Consider the following 21,047-nt stretch of genomic DNA (forward strand, 5'->3'; position numbering starts at 1 on the left):
TGTACACATACACATACATATATGTGTACACATACACATACATATATCCGTGTACATATGTGTGTGTGGGCACAAAAGTTCTGGAAGACTATGCAATGAGATGGGGTGGCAAAAAGAGATGACCCAAAGCTTAAGTGTTTTCTCCTTTAAAGTTTTCTAGGGCTGGGGCCCCTGGGTGGCTCAGTCAGTCAAGCGTCCAACTCTTGATTTCAGCTCAAGCCGTGATCTCATGGTTCACAGGATTTAGCCCCACATGGGGCTCTGCACTGACAGTGCAGAGCCTGCTTAGGAGTCTCTCTCCCTCTCTCTGCCCCTCTGCCTCTCTCTTTTTTAACTCTCTCTCTCTCAAATTAAAAAAAAAAAAAAAAACCTTAAAAAAATTAAGTTTTCTAGGGTTATGGGGAAGTAGGAAGCTTTTTAGCAGATATTAGCAACTGCTTAAGACAGAGGGCTCCTGGGAAAAGTCTGTGAAAAGAAACAGCAGCTTACAACCATAGGGTCTGGGCCTCTGATTGTCATCACATTTCAAATGAGTCTTGGTAACCCTCAAACAAACCTCTCATGGACATAAATCCACATCCCTGGGCCCAGCCTATGGACCCACAGGAACTGGAACAGGGCTGAGGGGTGGAGGACAGACTGGGAACAGGGGGGCGGGGGGGTGGGGGAAGCAGGAGGGAACTGGCTGCAAATGAGCAAACCATTCCCACTCCCATGTTCTGTGAGGAAAACACGTGCCCTGGCCACCGACGCAATCATTTCTGGGCTCTAAAAACAGGAAGAAATTCACTAAACACTACATCCCTAGCACAAAGAGCAGAGAAGTTTTGCCAAGAGTACAGCTCTGTCCTGACCAGGGAGTCAGCTAAGTCGTTAAAGGCAGGACCATGATTTCTGAGGCAAATGGGAAACCCCCACCCCTGCCCCCGGGGCCTCCTCTGATGGCTCTGAGATAACCGTAAATTAGACCGATGGCCTGCGACAGAGCACCGGGACTGTCGCCTCATTCATGTGGGGGAAGACTTCTTTTCCAAGCTGTTATGCTAGGCCCCACCCCTGCATGATTCCCTCCACTCTTCCCTCCACTCCTATCCTACGATGCGATAGGCCCCACACATGTACTCATTCATTTCATCCTAACAGTGACCCTAGGAGGCAAGCATTACTGTCCCCCTTTTACTGATGCAGAAACTGAGGCTCCAGCAGTTTAGATCCCACAGCTAGTCAGTACCAGGTTTCAAGTCCAGACTTGTCGGTGCTACAGTCTTTATGTTCTCGTGCCTCCCCATCACGGCACACCTCTCGGGAGCAGGTGCAGGAGCTGACATAGGTTTTTTGCGGGTGGTGTAGCCCTTGCTACTGGCTTTCCTTGGGGATAATGTCCAAAGATGCAAAGGGTTCTGAAACTGGACCCTTGCGGACAGGATGTAGACTGACTGATTAATCGGCTGTGCCACGGACCTAGACATCAGCCAGAAATCTTCCCCTATAACTCCTAGGAAAGTCAAGTGTAAAAAAATAACGGCATTTGTTTGCAGTGAGTGTGGGGAAAGGGACCCACACCGCTTTCTCTGACTCTCAGATCCCCTCCAACTTAGTTAAATAATGTATTATTTATTCCTGCATCACAAACAACCCCAAACTAAGTGGCTAAAACCATACCATTAATCCAGATCACGATACTGCGTCCTGGCAAAGGTTCTGGGCTCTGCTGGTGGGTCCTTCTGTTCTTGGCTTGGTTCCCTCATGCACCTGCAGTCAGGCGCACGTCCGCTGTCAGTTGGCTTTGCTGACATTCTCCATCTTCTCACATTTCTGAGGGATGCCCGGACAGCTGGGCTGACACAGGCGCTCTGCTGCCCTTGGCCTGTCATCATCCAACAGGCTGGCCTGGACTTGCTCACGTGACAGTACAGGTTGTCAAGGCAGAAAAGCCCACAAAGCCTTTGGAGTCCTAAGCTCAGAACCGGAACAGTGTCACTTTTCTGCCACTTTCTATTGGCTAAAGGAAGTCGTAAGGCCAGCTCAGACTTAAGTAGAGAAACTTCACCTCCTGACGGGAAGGCCTGCAAAGTCATATTGCAAAGAGGCCTAGTTAGAGGGAGAGCAATAATTTATCACAACAAAAATATGCCACAACTGGTTTAACATAAGTCCTATTAGTATCAGTTTCATCCTTCCCCAAAATGGTCCTTGCTCTTGCCCCGCCTTCTTCAATTCAGTTTACTCTGAAGAACCCCAACCAGGTAGATGTCGACGCCCATTTTTTACCCCATTTTCTGCACCTTTTATCTAATAGGATCTTCAATTCTTCTAGAAACTTTTGCCTAAGGAGATAGACCCTCTACATACACACCCAACTAATGAGGGTGGAACAGCCCATTGCCTCTTCTTTGGGGGGGCCTAACCTCAGTTGGATCCCAATCCATTTCTCCATACACCCATTCTTCTAAAAAAGTATTTTTTGGGTATCCGTGATATGTCCATCATGTTCTAGCATCTAGCAATATAAGGAAAAAGCTAGAGCCAGTTCTTGCCCTCGTGGTGTTCAGAGTGGGATAAATAGACACAACGAGCTGGGGATTGAGTTAGCTGATCCATGACATATGGTAATCACTCAGGAAATGTTAGGTATTACTCTTTAAATGTTTATTTATTGGTTTTGAGAGAGAAACAGAGAGGAAAGACAGAGAGAGAGCACAAGCAGGGGAGGGGAAGAGGGAGAAAGAGAGAGAGAAGAAAGACAGAGAGAGAGCACAAAGAGGGTAGGGGGTGAGAGAGAGAGAGAGAGAGAGAGAGAGAGAGAGAGAGAATTCCAAGCAGGGTTCACAGTGTTAGCGCAGAGCCCAATGCAGGGTTCAAAGTCACAAGCTGTGAGATCATGACCTGAGCTGAGATCTAGAGTCAGAAACCTAACTCACTGAGCCACCCAGATGCCCCAAATGTTAGGTATTATTAATTCAGGAGGTGTTATAAGGATTACCTGAAATATATAAATACAAGGCTTAGCTCAATGTCTAGGACATGAGAGCTTAGGTAACTGTTTGCTATTGTTAATTAAAGTCACTGATTATCTCCCAAACTACCAAGTCAGTTCGACATTTTTTTCCAGCCTTCATCTTACTGCAATGCGTTGGAAACTTTTGGTCACTCCCCTAATCTTGAGTGTCCTGTTCTCTAGGTATCCATTGACACCGAGGTCCCCACACGGCACGGCCAGGATTTCTGCCCGAGAAGACCCACTTCACAGCCCGTGTGTTTATTAACCCCCATGCTGGGCGCTGATAACACGAACGGCCTCTGCAGGGTGGGGGAGCAAGAGCCAGACCACGGAAGACAGAGACCTATTTGGGGATATTTGGGGGGTGAGGAATGGGACCATAGGACTGTGTCCTCAGAGTGACAAAGTGTGGAAGACATAGAGAGAAGGGAAGTGGGCAGAGCTCTTCCAGCTGTAGCCATCCACGGGGCTATGGAGGGGGTGGAAGCCCAGTCCCTCCAGCAAAACTTAGGCTCACAGGTGCCTGGAGTATTGGGGCATGGCTCCTTCCCTCCCGCCAAAAATGTTGACCTGGCCTCCAGAGTGGTCTTCAAGGGAAACTTTGCTGCTTCCCCCAAGGGCCAGGCAATCCCAGCTCCTTAAAGAGAGTAAGGAGGTGTGTGTGGGCTCTCAGGAAGTGTTCACCCAGTGCACCAATTTATCTTCATTGTGATTCGGCAGTTATTTACTGCATTCCCACGGGGGCAGCACCAGCTGGAGCCAAACTTGGTAATCGTTTCCTGACTTACCCTCAGCAATTGTGTATTACATTCCAGCTGATGCTACGTACACCGATATAAATTGTTCACCAATAAACACGTCTCTTAAGAGCCTTATTTATCTTTGGGAAGCTTCATGAAATAATCATACAGATTCATCATGCCATATTCTGTCCTTAGACTTTATAGGAGATTCCCCATTAACTTTAATGTGGAAGGTTGTTAGGTGTCTGTTTCCCCCTCCCTTGGCATAGATCAAGGTTAGCGCATGGCCAATAAAAGACATATTTTTCAAAAGGCCTACTGGATCATTCCTACCCACCTCCTCAGGGACTGCAAGAGTGCCTTGTCCCAGGATGATTTCTCATGCTTTGCCTTCTTCACAACAGAACAACTTCCCCTGTGCGTTTCTGACTTCAGCCCCCACTTCCCAGTACCCATTGGTCTCCCGCTGGGAAAGTCTTCCCGCCTAAAAATGCCAGCATTCTTTCCTCTCCTTCACTCGGTGTCTCTCTCCTCACTGTTCCCGGTGTAAATCTATTCACACTATTCCCACCAACATCGTGGCCAGCCTTCCGTAGGCGTTCCCAGCAGCTCCTGGATGGCCCTCTGCCCTTGGTCTTCCTCTATTTTACACTCATCTAAAGGTTCTGATTCTTGAGGCTTCATTCATCAGCTGAAATATGTCACTTTCAGCTTTCTGATTTTTCCATTGGTTGATTGGTTTGTTTCGGACTTGGCTCTTACATCAGTTAGGGTAAAGGTTAAGCTGCCATATTGAAAATACCTCCAAGAAACTATGACTTTGAAAAGACTGTGTTCTCGCTCTCTCACATAACAACACTGGGGGAAGTAAGGGGCAGCAGCTCTGCTCTTCATGGGTCACCTCAGAATTTCAGTTTTCTCTATCCTATGACTCCACAGTTCTTGGTTCCATGGTCAAAGCCAAGTCATTAGCACATTTGGCATCCGTGTTTGAGTTTATGAGCTCAAAAGAGGAAAAGTGTCCTCTTTTGTGTGGGGGGGGGGGATCACCTGGAATTGACACTCCCACTCACCTGGCCTTGGCCCCCACTTGGTCCCAGAGATGCATCTAGGTGCTTCATACCCAATGTCAGTTCTGCTACCGTGTGTGCAAAAGGCAGAGAATGGATTTTTGTGGACCTCTAGCACTCTCCCCGCAGCTGTGCTTGGTTGACTGACTTAGGACTGGACTGCGCAAAATCAAGCATAGTTAAAAGGAAATCTTTCCTGAGAATAAAATTTGTGTAGGAGAAAGAAATAAAAACCAAAGAGCTAAGTGGTAGACTGCCACCATGCCTGAAATCTTCCTAAACGAAAACATTTTCTGTCAAGTTAATATATGAAAAGGCCTTAACAGAAAGAGGTTATCCTTGGCTTCTTTCCCACACACGGCATATCTAAGATCCGGTGGCAAACATTATGGGTTCTTCCTTGACTGTGTATTCAGACTCTAACCATTTCTTCACCTCCCCTACCAATCAAAACAACCATCAGCTCTCTCCTGCATTATTTCAATAGTCTGCTAAGGATTAGAATTCTTCCCTCCTTCAGTTCTATGCCCAACACAGCAGCCAGAGTGATCCTTTCAAACATGAATCAGAACATGTCAATTCTTAGCTCAAAGTCTGCCAGTGACATCCATCTCAAATCAGGAGTAAAAGCCAAAATGCTTATAGTAACCTACAAGGCCTACATCTGATCTTATCTCCTACCAGTCTCCCCCTTGTGCCCCATCTCATCACTCACCCCCCTTCTATTCCCCACTCCCTCCAAATCTGCTTCAGTTGCACTGGCCTCCTTGCCGTTTCTAAGACATGCCAACCACACCTGGCCTCAGGAATTTGCACAGGCTGTTCCCTCTGTCTGGAATGCTCTTCCCCCCAAAACCCATATGGCTCCCTCCCTCATCTCCTCCAGGTCAAATGCCACCTTCTCAGCGAGGTCTTCCCCGACTAACCCACACAAAATGGCAACCCCATATCCAGCTGTTGTGCCGATAAAAGTTTAAAAACCAGCTGCCCCTGGATGGTAGCATTTTATGTGTGTGATGTAAATACTTCCATGAGCAATTTCCAGCTGCAAACATGAGGTCACTGGACCCAGGCTGGGAGGCATACCCAGAGCTGGTGCAAGATGGCTGGAGGACACCATTGCCCACATTTCCCTAGCATTCCCTATCCCTTTTCCCCACTTGGTTTTTTGTCTCTTCCGCACGATAAATTATTCGTCCAGTCACTTGCTTGTTAATAGCGTGTATGTGCCCCGGTAAAACTTGAGCTCGATGAAAGCCGAGACTCTACCTTCACTGTCACACCTCAACCCTCCAGAATATCTTAGACACTCAGTAACATTTGTGGCAACGAATAAATAAATGAATGGAATGGTGAGTCCCTAATTGAAACAACCGGAGGAGGAGTTGGCCAGATAGAGAACGTACACACCTACAAGAACCTGGAAGACAAGCAAACCTGCCAGGAGCCAGGGGGCAGGCAGGGAGATTCTCCCCGGGTTTAAGGAATCAGCGAAAGCAGGGGCGTCTGGGTGGCACCGCTGGTTAAGCCTCTGACTCTTGATCTCAGCTCAGGTCTTGATCTCAGAGTTGTGAGTTCAAGCCCCGATCCTGAGCTCTGCACTGATCTTGAAGCCTACTTAAAAAAAAAAAAAGACAGTGAAAACAGATTCAGGATTAACTTGGGGGCTAAAGGGATGTGGTAGAACGTTAAGGCCAGCAGGGTAGGACAGATGAGTAGATCTTCCTAGACAAAAGGGTCAGACACAGGGAAGATAGGAAGAACTTAAGAAATGTAATTAAAGCAGACATGGGATACAATGTCTCAGCTATGAAAATTAATACTACAAAGTTTAATGGCAACAGGCAATGTGAGAGGAGTTGAAAAGAAAGTGGTGGCATCATATACAGCTGAAAACATTGCAAATTGGTTCACTCCTTTTGGAGGATAATATGTATTAAGAAGAAGAAGAAATGTCATACCTCTCAATCCAGGAAGCGCATTACTTACATTTTATCCAAAGGAAGAACTTAAGAGAAAAACCCAGCTGTTAATACAAAGATATCCTCACAACAGTCACCATCATAGCCAAAGTCAAAAATGATCTAAATGTTTATTAATTGGGAATGACTAAATAAATGATGGCCCAGGAACTCAGCAGTATATTTGTCATCAAGTTCTATGGAATAATCATGAAATCATATAGCAACACTAATGATGCTTATGACATAATGTTAAGTGAGGCCCGGACTACAAGCGGTACACTATTGGTTGCAAAAACCGGAACTATATTCGCAACATGGCTAAGTCTGAGGGAAAAACGTTGCAAACGCAATGATGTTGGTGGAAAGGGGATTTTGTTTCTTGTTCTAAAATTGGTTTTATGGAATTACTAAAGTTTTAATATTAATAAGCTTTTGATAGAGACTGTTATTATTATGATGATGATGATTATTACAGAGAGAGAGAACATGTGTGTGAGCCACGGAGGGGCAGAGGGAGAGAGACAGAGAGAGAGAGAGTCTTAAAGCAGACTTCACGCCCAGCGCAAAGCCCCATAAGGGGCTCGATCTCATGACCCTGAGATCATGACCTGAGTGGAAATCAAGAGGCAGACTGAGCCACCCAGGCACCCCAATAGACAGTTATTTTTACACAAAAGTGGAGGGCTGAAGTGTGAAGAAAAGGCACCCCTTTCCTTGGTGGCGAGCCCTCTGCCCAGAGTGCCACCCAGCCTGGCCACAGTGAGCACTCCATCTGTCCTACCTACCAGGTCCAGGGCCGAAAATCGCTGTGACACGGGGTTTGAACAGCCTCTTGGGGCTTCCAGCAGTCAGAGCACATTTCCTGCCTATCACCAAGGAGAACAACTTGAGACAAGGAACTTCATGGGGACACTTCCTGCCTCCCAGGCTAAGCAGTGAGCAGCAGCCCCAGGCTCCCTGGCCAGGGAAGACCCAGCCTTCCTTAGTTAACAGCTGAGGAACCTTCTGCCCTGGAGCCTCTTCTGCCCGAGGGGAGCTGGGGGCCTCTAGCAATTATTCAATTAAGTCTCTGAGCCGCCAGTTCCTTGCTCTCAGAGCCACCCGAGTGCAAGAGTCAAAGGGGCATAATTTTGTTTTCCTTTTGCAACTTGTCTTTTTTAATAGCTCACTTTTCCCAACTCCTCCACGCCGCATGATGGGAGCCACATAATCTCGCAGAGACAATCCTTGTCCGGCTCAGATTATCTATTCCCCTGACTCTGGGCAAAGCTACGTTTTAAATCCCCCATAAAAAACAGTTGTCAGCCTTAGCCTGAATCTTCTCCAGGGAAAAATAGTCTTCACCCTCCCGTGACGATGCTCGTTTGAAAGGCAAAGCAGTGTCCCGCAGCTCGGCCATCTGAAAGCACCACTCATCTAACCTCTCCTATGGCACCGTGCGTCTAACCACTCAAATTTCCTTGCTCCTTGTCAACCGAAGCAGAAAGTAGCTGCACATCAGAATTACCAGCAGCAGCAGCATGGCACCCACCGGGCCCTTACCTTGAGCAAGGCACAGCTCTAAACGTCATTCACTTGAATCTTCACGAGTTGATGTCGTAGCTACTGTTATTATCCCCATTGTTAGAGATGAGGAAATGGAGACACAGCAAAGCTAAGTAACTTGTCCAAGGTCACACAGAAAGTGGCAGGACCAGGCTTCGAGCTACTTTGGTTTGGATCCAGGACCCGCCCACCTCCACAGCGTTCCCTGCCTTCCCGTACATATAACACTGACACTAAACAAGAAAGCCCCGGGGTGCCTGGGTGGCTCAGTTGGTTAAGCATCGGGCTCTTGATTTTGGCTCAGGTCATGATCTTAACGGTCTTTGGTTCAAGCCCCGCTTCGCTTCGGGCTCCATGCTGGGTGTGGAACCTGCTTGGGGTTCTCTCTCTCCCTCTCTCTCTCTCTGTCTCTCTCTCTGCCTCTCCCCACCACACACGCTCTCTTTCTCAAAATAAATAAATAAATAAACATTTTTTTTGTTTTTAAACGAGAAGTACAGCATCTGCAACAGAAAGGCTTCCAAAATTCAATTTGCCTTCTAAAATATGTCTGAGTTGCTGGGAATTCACTTAAACCCAACCATAAACTTACACTGATGACCAGCCTCAGGGAAGGCTGGAAAGCTTCCAGCAGCAAAAGCCCAAACGAGCAAGGGTTTTTTTTCAAAAGTAAGCATCGAATCCAGCCCCGTGCTCTGGGAAAGAAAGTGGTGGGTCTCAAAGTAAAAAAGAAGTTTGATTGTAAGCCTTAATCTTCTCTAAAAATAATAATAAAGTCTTAAAAAATTAAAGTCTTAAAATTAAAAAAAAAAAAAGAAGAGAAAAATAAGATAAAATCAGAGAGGGAGGCAAACCATAAGAGACTTAAATACAGAGAACAAACCGAGAGTTGCTGGAGGGGAAATGGGGGGGGGGATGGGCTAAATGGGGGATGGGCATTAATGGGCGTGAAGGAGGGCACTTTTCGGGAGGAGCACTGGGTGTTATATGTTAAGTGATGAATCACTGGGCTCTACTCCTGAAGCCAAGACTGCACTGTATGTTAACTAACTTGAATTTAAATAAAAAAAAGAAGGTTGACAAAAATCCTGGGATACTCCTGGGCCTAGGTAACCCTGCCTTGGGGCACTGTGACAGGACAGAACACAGCGGAGAAGGAATATTCCCCGCCTGCAGGAGAGGTGAGCCCAGACGGTGTGGATGGAGGCAGCAGACCTGTAGGAGGCAGGGAGGCCACCTTCAACCCAGGGCTGGGAACCGGGCGGTGGCCTGGCGGCAACAGATAGGACAGCTGGAACAGGGTCCTTTGGTTCCGCAGGTGGGAGGGGAGTATGAAATGATGGGAGCACAACCTGGATCTCACTGTCACTGTCACGTCATTTATACCCACAAGCCGATAAGGAAGGAAGATGACCCGGTTCTAATCCTAAAAAGCAAAGCTAATCACAAAACTTCCTGTACAAAGCCCTCTGCTTTTTCCCCGACAGCCTACAGGACAGAGCTCTCCTCTTGCACGTGGCGTACAAGACCCTTTGCTGTCTAGCCCACCGCTGCCTCCCTCCACAGCGTTGGCCCCTGGATTGCAACACACCCCCCAGGGCCATGGTGCTCCGTTCTCCCACTGACACCCCATGGCTTGTCCACCTCTGCCCCTGTGCCCTTCTGCGCCCTCCCCAGGAAGCCCGCCTTTCCCTTCCCCTTCCCTACTATTGACTTTACGACACCTGCCGAGCTGCTGCAACCCCACAACTCACCTCTCCTTAGCCCCCTCCTGCCTCCTGCTCCCCAGTTAGTCCTCCTTAACTTTGGGTGCCAAACACACGGTGTTCGGCTTTCTTTAAACACTCACCGCGTGGTATTGTAATTGTCGCCTGCCCTCCCTGTCTCCCTTGCTCTGCCACCGTCAACCAGAAGACAGCCACACCCCCTCACCTTTCTCTCTCCCACCCATTCTTATCTGTTTCCTATGAGGCTCCTGAGCCAAACTCTGCTAATAAATGGAGGGGCTTCTCAAGTCAGTGGGCGCGGCCATCCTGTGTCCAAATCAACAAGAGAAGTCTCTTAGCAGTCTAGATAGCAATAGATTCTTGTTGGAAGACAAGGCCTGGAGGGTTGTGTGCTAAGTGACTCAAGGACGGGGGACCAGGGAAACCAACCTCTGTGATGGTGCCGGAATGCGGTGCACACCCGGTGACTCTCAGTGGAAGCCAGGCTCTCCACGGGCCCTGGCGTCTTGGGTCCCTGCGTGCAAGAGTGGGTATGCACGTGCCATGCCTTCCCCACGAGACCATAACTGTCAGAATTTCCAACTGTTGGTGGGAAAACTCTTTTGTGACATGAAGACCGTTTTTGTTTTGTTTTATCTTGTCTTGTTTCATTCAAAAGACTGGGAGAATCGGAACATACTAACTGGCCAGTTGTCTCCTCTCGCCATGCCCCCATCCTTGCCTGGGTCACTGCCACCCTTCCCCTGTCCCTCCCTCCCAGGCTCCCAGAGCACCTCCCCCTGCTCCTCCTCCCTGTCTGCTGCCAGGATCATTTACTAGGCCGGGTGGTTCAAGCTCCTTGGCCACATGATAAAGGACAGCCTGCGCAGCACGAGCAGTTTCTAGGAGGCAGGTCACTTTACCGAGTCGTCTGTCACTGTGTCACCCAACACACCGCTTTCTGAGCACTTGCTCCCAAAAATGTCTCTGGCTATTCATATTCCTAAAAGGCTCCTCTTGTGGATGGACTTTAGGGTAGAGACGGGATGACCTGGCCTTCTGGCTGAAGAATCCTCTCCGCATTTTAACAGGGTTTGACACTGAAGCCTCAAAAATGGAGATAGGGTTTGGCTTTTTCCACCTGCCCCCCAAGATTGGCCAGTGTCAAATGAATCCATCCCTGGCAATCAGCATTCCGCAGAAGGCCTGCCTCCTTGGCTCCTGGGGAATGTAATAGGATTGCCTGAGGATGAGGGCTGGGGGCCCGCCTGTGGGAAGACTGAGCTCAGGTCTACACTGTCAGGGACCAAGAACCTCCAGCCACTACAACTCAGACTCCAGCACAGCTCAAGGTGCTGCCTTCACAAGTCCCACTTGGGAGAGAGAAAAAGTTGGGGCAGATACAGCGCTTTCCCCCTTCCCTGGTCTGGCTGTAGGACACCATTCACCTCAGGAACCAGCTGCACGCTGGTCCACAGACGGGCATGGTCCAGGGCATCAGAGCACGCCCAGGGCTGCGGGCCTTTGACCGTGGTCCTCAGATCCACTGATACTGAGTCCAGACTATACTACCTTCCCAGGGTTTCTGTAATCACCTGGGCTGTCTGTGGACACCTAGGGTGTGAGCAGACCCTCCAAGATCTGGTCTGCTCCCTGGAGTGGAACACAGAGCCAAGGATGCTTCCCTACCATTACCCACAGCCATGCCCAGCTCCACGCCTGACTCTTTTCTAATTTCTAGAGGTCAGTTGCTCCTGCACAGAATTCCCTGGAATAAAACCTGGCTGTAATCTAGTACTCTGGTGGAGGAAGGGAGTTAGCTCTCTGTTGTACCCCAGGATCCAGCCAGGCATGGAGCTGCGTGCTAAACTGAGCTGCTTCTGGGAGGGCTCCAGAGCCATCTGCCAAGAGCTGTGGCTGGGGAGAGGGGGGTGCCTGGCAGAAGGTGTCAGCAGGGGCAATGAAAAGCAACTGGGTAAGGCGATAGGGAGACAGCCAGGGCACGAGGGAAGCAAGACAGCCCGGGAGATGGCTGGGGTCCTGCTAAGCAAGCCTGGAGTCAGGAGCCGAGCCCCTGGCTCCGAATCCGCTTCTGAGAACAGATAGCATTATCTGGGACAGGGGAAGGGGTAGACGAGGGCAAGGATGATGCTGAGCTCCTCTGTAAGGCCAGGGCACGGGCAGGGTCCCTGAGCTGCTAGAATGAAAGAATGACCAGAGGTGGGGGCTGGGCAGGAGCTTCTTAATTCCCTCTAGCCCAAGGACAGAATTGGCCTGGAAACCTCCTGGGCCTACAGATGATTGACAAAGCCCCCCCACAAAAAAAAAAAAAAAAAAAAAAAAGACAAGGGTTTCACATGGTATCAGCTAGGAGGGGAAAGTCTGCATGGGACAGAGTGACATTCCTTCCTGTGCCCACATAAATCCCCTGAGACCAAACCAGCCATGAGGTGTTTGAGTTCTCAAGGGCGCCTTCATGGGAAGGGACCCTCTTATCCTCAGGAAGAGGGACAGCACCTCAGAGACCCTCCTTAAAAACCTTCTGGCCTTGGGGCGCATGGATGGCTCCGTCGGTTGAGCATCCGACTTCGGCTCAGTCATGATCTCAAGGTCTGTGAGTTCAAGCCCCTCATCGGGCTCTGCACTGACAGCTCGGAGCCTGGAGCCTGCTTCGGGTTCTGTGTCTCCCCCTCTCTCTGCCCGTCCCCTGCTAGAGCTCTGTCTCTCTCTCAAAAAGAAAATTTAAAAAAAAAACATTACAATAAAACACCTTCTGGTTTTTTAAGGGCTAAAATTGCCTGAGACCCTCAGGACTACAGGACAAATAGCACCCCAAGTGTGAAATTATACAGACTGGATTATAAAGGAGAAAGGCTCTCTTGTTTTCAAGGTTGTAGAACTTCTATACCCTGAGGAACTCTGCCTTCCAAAGCATCACTCTGGAAAACCATAAGCATCTTATGCCTTGTGGATGCCATTGCTGGAGGTGTTTTGAGACACCTCCTGCCGTGACCTTCTGAGACCATTTACAAGGCATCAAAGAGAAGCAGTATCATCACCATAAAACCACGCCTTGTTTTTGTCCAAGAATGGTATTACCTAGTATATTAGTCAAGACCTTTAAATGACTAGGATCAGAAATCTAACTCCAACTAGCTTTCTTCTGTGTTTTTTTTCCTACTTTTATAAGCGTTATAGTTTTACATTTCATATTTAAGTTTGTGATCCATTTTTCAGTTAATTTTTGTACAAAGTGTGAGACTTACGTTAAGGGGTGTGTGTGTGTGTGTGTGTGTGTGTTGTTTGTTTGTTGCCTATGGATGTCCAATTTCTCCAACACAATTTGTTGTATTGGCTATCTATCCTCCATAGGATCATTTTTGCACCTCTGTCAAAAATCAGTTAGGCATGTTTGTGTGGGTCCCTTTTGGATTCTCTGTTCTGTTCCACTGATCTTTGTGTCTATCCCTCCGCTATTCCCATGCAGGCTTGATTGGTATAGCTACTTGATAAATCTTGAAATTTGGTAGACTTATTCCTAACACGTTATTCTTCTTTTTTGAAAATTGTTTTAGATAACTTATTTGCCTTTCCATAAAAATTTTAGAATAATCTTATATGCCTAAAAATCTAATCCTCCTGGGATTTTTATTGGAAACATGTTAAAATCATAGATTAATTTGTAGAGAATTGACATAGTTATTGTGTTGAGACTTCCAATCCATGAACCTGGTATGTCTCTCCATTTATTTAGATTCACTTTGATTTATTTCATTAGTGTTTTATAGTTTTCAGCATATAAGTCCTGTACATGTTTTGTTAGATGTACACTTAAGTATTTCACTTTTTTAAATGAGTGATCATAAATGATACTATATTTTTAATTTAAATAGTATACAAAAATATAGCTGTTTTTCCATATGTTCATCTTGTATCCTATTTCATAACTCACTGACTACTTTTAGGACATTTTTGTTGTTGTTGTTCGATTCCTTGGGATTTTCTATATAGATAATTAGGTCATCTGCAAATAGGAGCAGCTTTATTTCTTCCTTATCAATATGTATGCCTTTTATTTCCTTTACTTGTTTTATTGTGCTGACTAGCATTCTAGCACAGTGTTGTTTGAGAGTGGTAAAACAGACATCTTGCCTTGCTTCTGAGCTTAGGGATAAAGCATTCAGACTTTCACCAATAAGTATAAGGTTAGTTGGAGAGTTCTTGTAGATACTCTTTACCAAATTGAGAAGGTTTTTGCATCTGTACACATGAGCTGTATTGGTCTGTATCTCTATAATTGGTCTATAATGTTTTCATGTTGTATCAGGATAATACTAGTTTCATAGAATGAATTGAGAAATGTTTCCTCCTTTTCTATTTTCTGGAAGAAATTTTTGTAGAATTGATTTAAATTCTGAGTAGAATTCTCCAGTGAGACCATCTGGGCCTGGAGATTTCTTTGGGGGAAGTTTTAAAATTAGAAATTCAATTTCCTTAATAGTTAAAAGGCTGTACAAAATTATCTATTTCATATTGAGTGAGGTGTGATCGTTTGTCTTTTTCAACAAGGCAATCCATTTCCCCCAAGTTGTCAAATTTATACGTGGAACATTGCTTACAGTGTTCCCTTATTATCTTTTTGATGCCTTTGGGGTTCGTAGATAGCTCCCCGTTCACTCCTGATATCAGTAATTGGTATCTCTTCTCTTTTTCCTTTTGTCAGTCTTGCTAGAGGTTTATCAACTCTATTGATTTTTTTTCAAAGGCCCATCTCTTTGTTTCATTGATTTTCTCTATTGTTTCTATTTTCAATTTTCATCGATTTCTGCTCTTATCTTTATTATTTCCTTCCCGCTGTTGGCATCGGATTTATTTTGCTCTTCCTTTTCAAGATTCTTACAGTGGGAGCTGTATTATTGACTTGAGACTTTTCCACTTTTCCAGTGTATCTACATAGTGCTACACATTTCCTGTTAGCACTGCTGTAGCTGTGTCCCGCAGTTGTGAAATATTGTATGTTTATTTTCATTCAGTCGAATGTATGATTTTATTTCCCCGGATACTTCCTTTTTAACCCATGGATTATTTTCAAATGTGTTGTTTAGTTTTCAAGTATTTGGAGATCTTTCAGTTGTCTTTCCGTTACCGATTTCTAATTTGATTCCACTGTGGTTAGAGAACACACTATGAAGGACTTCTATCATCTTCAATTTGTTGAGGTTTGTTTTACTGGCCCAGGATATAGTCTATCTTTGTATGTATGCCATGGGTACTTGAAAAGAATGTGTATTCTGTTGTTTGGGTGAAGTGTTCCATAAATGTCTATTAGATTCTCTTGGCTGACTGTGTTATCATCTCTTGATTATCTTTTGTTTGGGTGGTTGGTTGAGATTTGCCTGGTCCTTGGTATTATAAGTGATCTTCTATTGAAACCGGGACATACTCATTTTATAAGTCTGATTCTTATTTAAGCCTTCTGTTACAGCTGGCTTAGGAGAGAGGGGGCCTCGTGACTGGCCTGGGGGAATGAAAGTCCTGGCTGTGTAAATGGCCTTCTCAGACCTCACGCCTATGGGGGCTTGGGGATGCCTTGTTACAGCCTTGGGAGGGTGGAGGTTTAGGCTCCCAACTGGCCATTACCAGCATGCGTAGAGGTGAGCCACACTTTTTTGTGCGGTGTTTGGATGAAGTAGAGCAGTCATTGTCTAAAAGTGTTCTGTCTTGTTAGTCTGCCTCTTTCCTGGTCCTTTGGACCAAAAGAACAGGCTTTTGTTGGAGCTTTTTATTTTTTAAGTTTACTTATTTATTTTGAATGAGAGAGAGAAAGAAAGAGAGAGAGGCAGAGGGGCAGAGAGAGAGGGAAAGAGAGAACCCCAAGCAGGCTCCATGCTGTCATCACAGAGCCTGATGTGGGGCTCAAACCAACGAAACGTGAGATCATGACTTGAGCCGAAATCAAGAGTTGGATGCCTAACCAACTGAGCCACCCAGGGTACCCCTGTTGGAACTTCTTAAATCTTTACCCATTGGTGTTTTGGGACTGCTGGCCTCTTCAGCTCCAAGTTTGGTGTAGAGTTAATGTGTCGTTCCTTTGGTCCTAAAGTTCCCAGCTGCTTTTCTCCAACTTTGAGAATCCTTATGTTTGTTTCACCTATACTGTCCAGAGTTTTTAGTTGAACGTAGAAGTAGATGAAACAGAAGTATGTCCAGTCCATCTCCCCAGAAACAGAATTCTAATGGAATTCTATCTTTTCCTATGCATTTGAAACTTGAGAATTTTCTGTACGCAAAAAAGTTCTGCTTTTTAAAACTTGGCATTACGCTGTAAATATGACTTTCATGGATACGGAATATTCCATCACATTGATATTATGCAATTTCTTAGCCACTTCCTTTTTAACCATCTGAATTGCTTCCAATATTTTATTGTGGCATTACTTTAGCTCTTGTCTTAATGAATGTGTGACTTGTTTCCAAGGGCCATCTAGTGTAAGCACCACTGGAATTAACATTTTTGTGCATACAGGATTATTTCTTTATTTGGGGGTGACTTTTTTGGGATAAATACCTAGAAATGAGGTTACTGAGCTAAAAGAGAAGAATATTAAAAACAATTTTTTTAATGTTTATTTTTGAGAGAGAGAGAGAGAGAGAGAGACAGAATCTGAAGCGAGCTCCAAGCTGAGCTGTCAGCACAGAGCCCAACACGGGGCTTGAACTCATGAACTGCAAGATAATGACCTGAGCCGGAGACAGATGTTTAACTGACTGAGCCACCCAGGTGCCCCATAGAATATTTTTAAAGCACAGCTTAGAATGCATTTATAAGAAACATCTGTAAAGACTTGCCTGTAGTATTTGGGTTCAAAAGGACCCAAGTGTCTTCACTCCCATTTCGGTGTGAGGCTGAGAAGATCATCAGCTTAACTTAAGAAGACAGACGTGACCATCCTGCTCAGGAATCAGTTACTAGTGTTTGTGTCTTAGGTACGTCACCTCCAGGGAATGATCAGCGAATCCTTTACTACCCACCATGATTATTAGCTTCATTAGGATGTATATTTTAACAACAAATTGTTTTAGAGCATTTGCATGCACTATGGTTAAAGTTTTTATAGCAGCCACGAGTCACTACAACATTAGGGCTACATGTATATGGTTCAGATCAGTAGCCACTTGCCATGCATAGCCCCTTAAATGCAAATCAGTTAAAATTAAAAGTTCAACAACAACAAAAAATTCGAGTTCTCATTTGCAGTCACCACTTTTCGGGGCTCAGTAGCCACACGTGGCCCCTGGCTATTATGTTGAACTGTGCGGATTACAGAAATGTCCTGTAATTACAGAAAGTTCTATTAGATCGTGCTGGCTAAGCAATTCTTCAGACCGAGTTGTCACAGAGGACCTTTGTTTCATATTGTCTTTCTCCAAATCAATTCAGATTTAGAATGAAGTATGTCTTCCTACCTACTGAAGGCACCAAGGAGCATCCCACCGGAAGAGGCCGGCAGTAATAATAATCATGAACAGCAGCTAAGGATTTACCACGTCCCAGGCACTCGGCTACACACCGTTACTTCCCCACAACCCCAAGGCGTGAGTCCTATTTTAAACTATTTTAAATAATGAGAAATTCTGGTGAAAAAAAAAAAATGTTCTCCCGTTCATTAAAAGCAATTTGTTGGGAAGAAATGCTTTAATATGCTGCTCAGGGTAGAGGGTGAGACTCCAAGATTGTGCCCAAGGAATAAAAGGGCGCTGATCAAATTACTCTCTGATAATTTGTTTTTCTCCGGGGAAAGCTGGCAGAGGACAGAAAAACGTAGTGCCAGGAGGGGAGAAGCATGAAGAGCACAAGAAGCTCCTAAAACTCTTTGAAAACCCTCCTGTGATGCGGGAAGGACCCTCACAGGCAGGCCCGGGGGCAGCTGTGCAAGGAGAAAGGCGAGGCAGTGTGGTCTGGTGTCTCCCAGAAAGTCAGAAAGACGTCCGCTTAATGCTGGACTTGACCTCTTGCTGGCTAGGAGAGCTTGCTCAAGCCTCAGGGGGCTGGTCTGCAGCGTGAGCCGGTGCCCCCTAAGATGGGCACGTGCTTGAAGCCTGCACTGAAGAGACTCCGGTGCTTTTCCAGGGCCACGTCCCAGGTTACCCCCCGGCTGCACGCCTTTGTGGCCTGACTGAGATGAGCCACCAAGAAGGCCAGCGGGCACACAGCCGTCCCGCACTGACCAGGGGCTTGCCTGTGCTCTTCCAAGAAAGAAAGGGTGGCTTCCCCCAAATCCCAGAGGGCTGGGGCTGGTGGCTCACCAGGGCTGCTGGGAGGGGGGACAGGATGAAGTCAGCCCTTTGGCGGCTCCCAGGACCTTGCTCCCAGCACCCCCCCCCCCCCCCCCCTGCACAGAGGAGATTCTTGGTGCCACCGGGAAGCAGCAAAGTACATCCCTGCAATTCGGGACGCCGCAGAGTGGGAGCCCCAGCACTCCCTGAGATACGGGGCTGTAAACCTGTCACAGTAAATAGTCAGGAATTAATACACCAACTCCCCAACCCTGGCAGTGCAATTTGCCATCTAAATTGTTACCTACCGCAGGACGGTACATAAACAAAAGAGCAAGCTGCGGAGGCTTCTCGGCAGCCCTGGGCTCATGGGGAACTACGTTCTTCCCCAAGGAGAGGGAGGAGAAGTCGTCAAGGAAGGGAGTAGGCATTTCACAAATTCCTGCTGGGAGCCAAGCAGGGGGCTAGGCGCCCAGCAGCACGGCCTTTTATCTTTACAACCGCCCTATGAGAAAGGAATTACCATTCCCCATTCCCGCGGTGCCAACGGTGCCAACGAGGAACGAGGAACGGGAAGGTCAGAATCATTGGCTCAAGGTCACGAAGCTGGTGAGTTAAGGAGCTGCCTTCAGCCTCGGTGGCGGTGGCGGTGGCGGTGCTGGCCCAAGCTGCATTCTGCACCGGATTGGCTCTTCCAACAGCTCCTGGGGGAGGGAGCCAACACAAGGCACGCGTGCAACCAGCCCCCAGAACGTTCCTTTTGCCCTCTCTGTGCACTTCCGCCCCAGGGGCTGTGTCCCTCTGCTGCTAACAGCCGCCCTGGCCTCTCCCTCAGGAGGACTGTCCAAGGGCTCCCGCGGCACTCTACTCACATGAGCAAAACGCTGGTGGTGCCTAGAAGTTTCCAAACGCCCAGGTGGCCCTTAGTTAACGACTGACTGTTTAGGGGCTATGAAAGCCTCGAGTTGGGACAGCCCCGAAGGTGGAATGCACTCCAGAGCATCTGGTGGGACCCTGTGGAGGCTGAGACCCTGCCCCGCTCCCCCATCCCTTCACCATTTCCTTTGGAAGCACCTCCTAAGAGATCAGTTTCCCACGGATCCCTGTCTCAGGGCTTGCTTCCAAGAACCCCCCTAACACCGCGCATTTCCTCACTGAAGGCAGCCAACTTGCGTCTGGGACACAGCTGACTGAATGACTGGTCTCTTGTCCTCTGTTAATAAATTACTGGGAGCCAATGCCTCTCTTCCCACGTCCACCAGAGCGCCTGGCACATAAGTCTTTGCCCTGTTGATGAGTACGGACTGATAAAACGTGTGTGTGTTCGGATGCACAGTGAGTCAAGATTTCAACCCAAATCCCAAAGTGCAGACTTGTAAAGTCTCATTCAAAAAAGCTGTCCACTCTCCCCAAAGAGCTCTCAAGCTGGTTGGTACAAACCAGTCATATTTCTTGTACGACTGGTATTTCTTCGACAAACCAGACGTATTTCTTGTACGATGATTTCTTCAATCATCCACTCCACCCTTCCCACCTTAACTAGAAGAAGATTCCTTCTTTGGGCCTTCTTTACCTTCCTCTCCCGCCACTCCTGGGCCTTGCGCAGAATGAAGAGGCCAGTTCTGCTTTTAACTGAGAGAGCACAGCCCTCTGCTCAGTCCCACCCCTGCTGTGGCACCTGTTGCCGTGGCTCACACAGGGCCGCCGTTGAAAACCGGTCCTGCAAATTGGATGGATGCTGCTGCGCTGAGGTCAGAGCCAAAGGGCCGAGCCACGCAGGCTGCAGGCCCGCTCACCGGTGCTATTCCCACCCACAGCCACGTGACACGAGAGGCAAGCCTCCGAGTGGCCTGCTGGGGCTCCAGGGTTGCGGTCTTCTAGATCTGCCTTCACGTGCTCAGCGGGGTCCACAGGTACAGTCGGAGGATCGTCCAGCTCCTGGCTCTCCTCCCCACCTGGACCCTCCCCTCCCCCCATTCCTCAAACGCACACACGCCAGCTCTAGACTCTGCCGGTGAACCTGGGTCACCAACCCAGACCTCCCTTCCTCCTTGGCAACCTCACCACGGGCTCTCTTGGTGTCCTCTGCTCAGAGTGCCTCGGTCAGGATGACCCAGTGCACCAGGGAGGTCCTGACGTCTCTGAGCGTCAGCAGCTTAGGGGACACCAGTCACTTCCCCTCTGTTCTCCGCTGGCTCAGCTCCAAACCTTCTTACCTGTCCTCCCAGGAGGCCTGTTAGGGGCTGAAGTGTGTCGTCCTCAAAACTCATACGCTGAAATCCTAACCCCCAGTACCTCAGGATGTGACCGTATCTGGAGACGGGGTCTTTAGGGTAAGATGAGGTCACTGAGTGGCCCCTGCCCCAGTATGACTGGCATACTCATGAGACGATTAGAACACAGGCTCGCACAGAGGAAAGACCACGTGAAGACACAGGGGGAAGGCAACCCTCTACGAGCCAAGGGGAGAGGGGCACCTGCGTGGCTTAGTCAGTTAAGCAGCCGGCTCTCGGCTTTGGCTCGGTCATGATCTCATGGTGCCTGAGATCAAGCCCCACGTCAGGCTCTGTGCTGCCTGTGCAGAGCCTGCTTGGGATTCTTTCTCTCTCCCTCTCTCTCTCTGCCTACCCCCCGTCCCCCCACTTTTCTCTAAATTAATTAATCAATCAATTAATTCGAGCCAAGGAGAAAGGCCTAGGAGGAAGGCAACCCTGCTAACACCTTCAGCCCAGACTTTTGGC

Source organism: Herpailurus yagouaroundi, unplaced genomic scaffold, assembly GCF_014898765.1.
Source record: "Herpailurus yagouaroundi ecotype Mexico unplaced genomic scaffold, PumYag 159, whole genome shotgun sequence".
Taxonomy (NCBI): domain Eukaryota; kingdom Metazoa; phylum Chordata; class Mammalia; order Carnivora; family Felidae; genus Herpailurus; species Herpailurus yagouaroundi.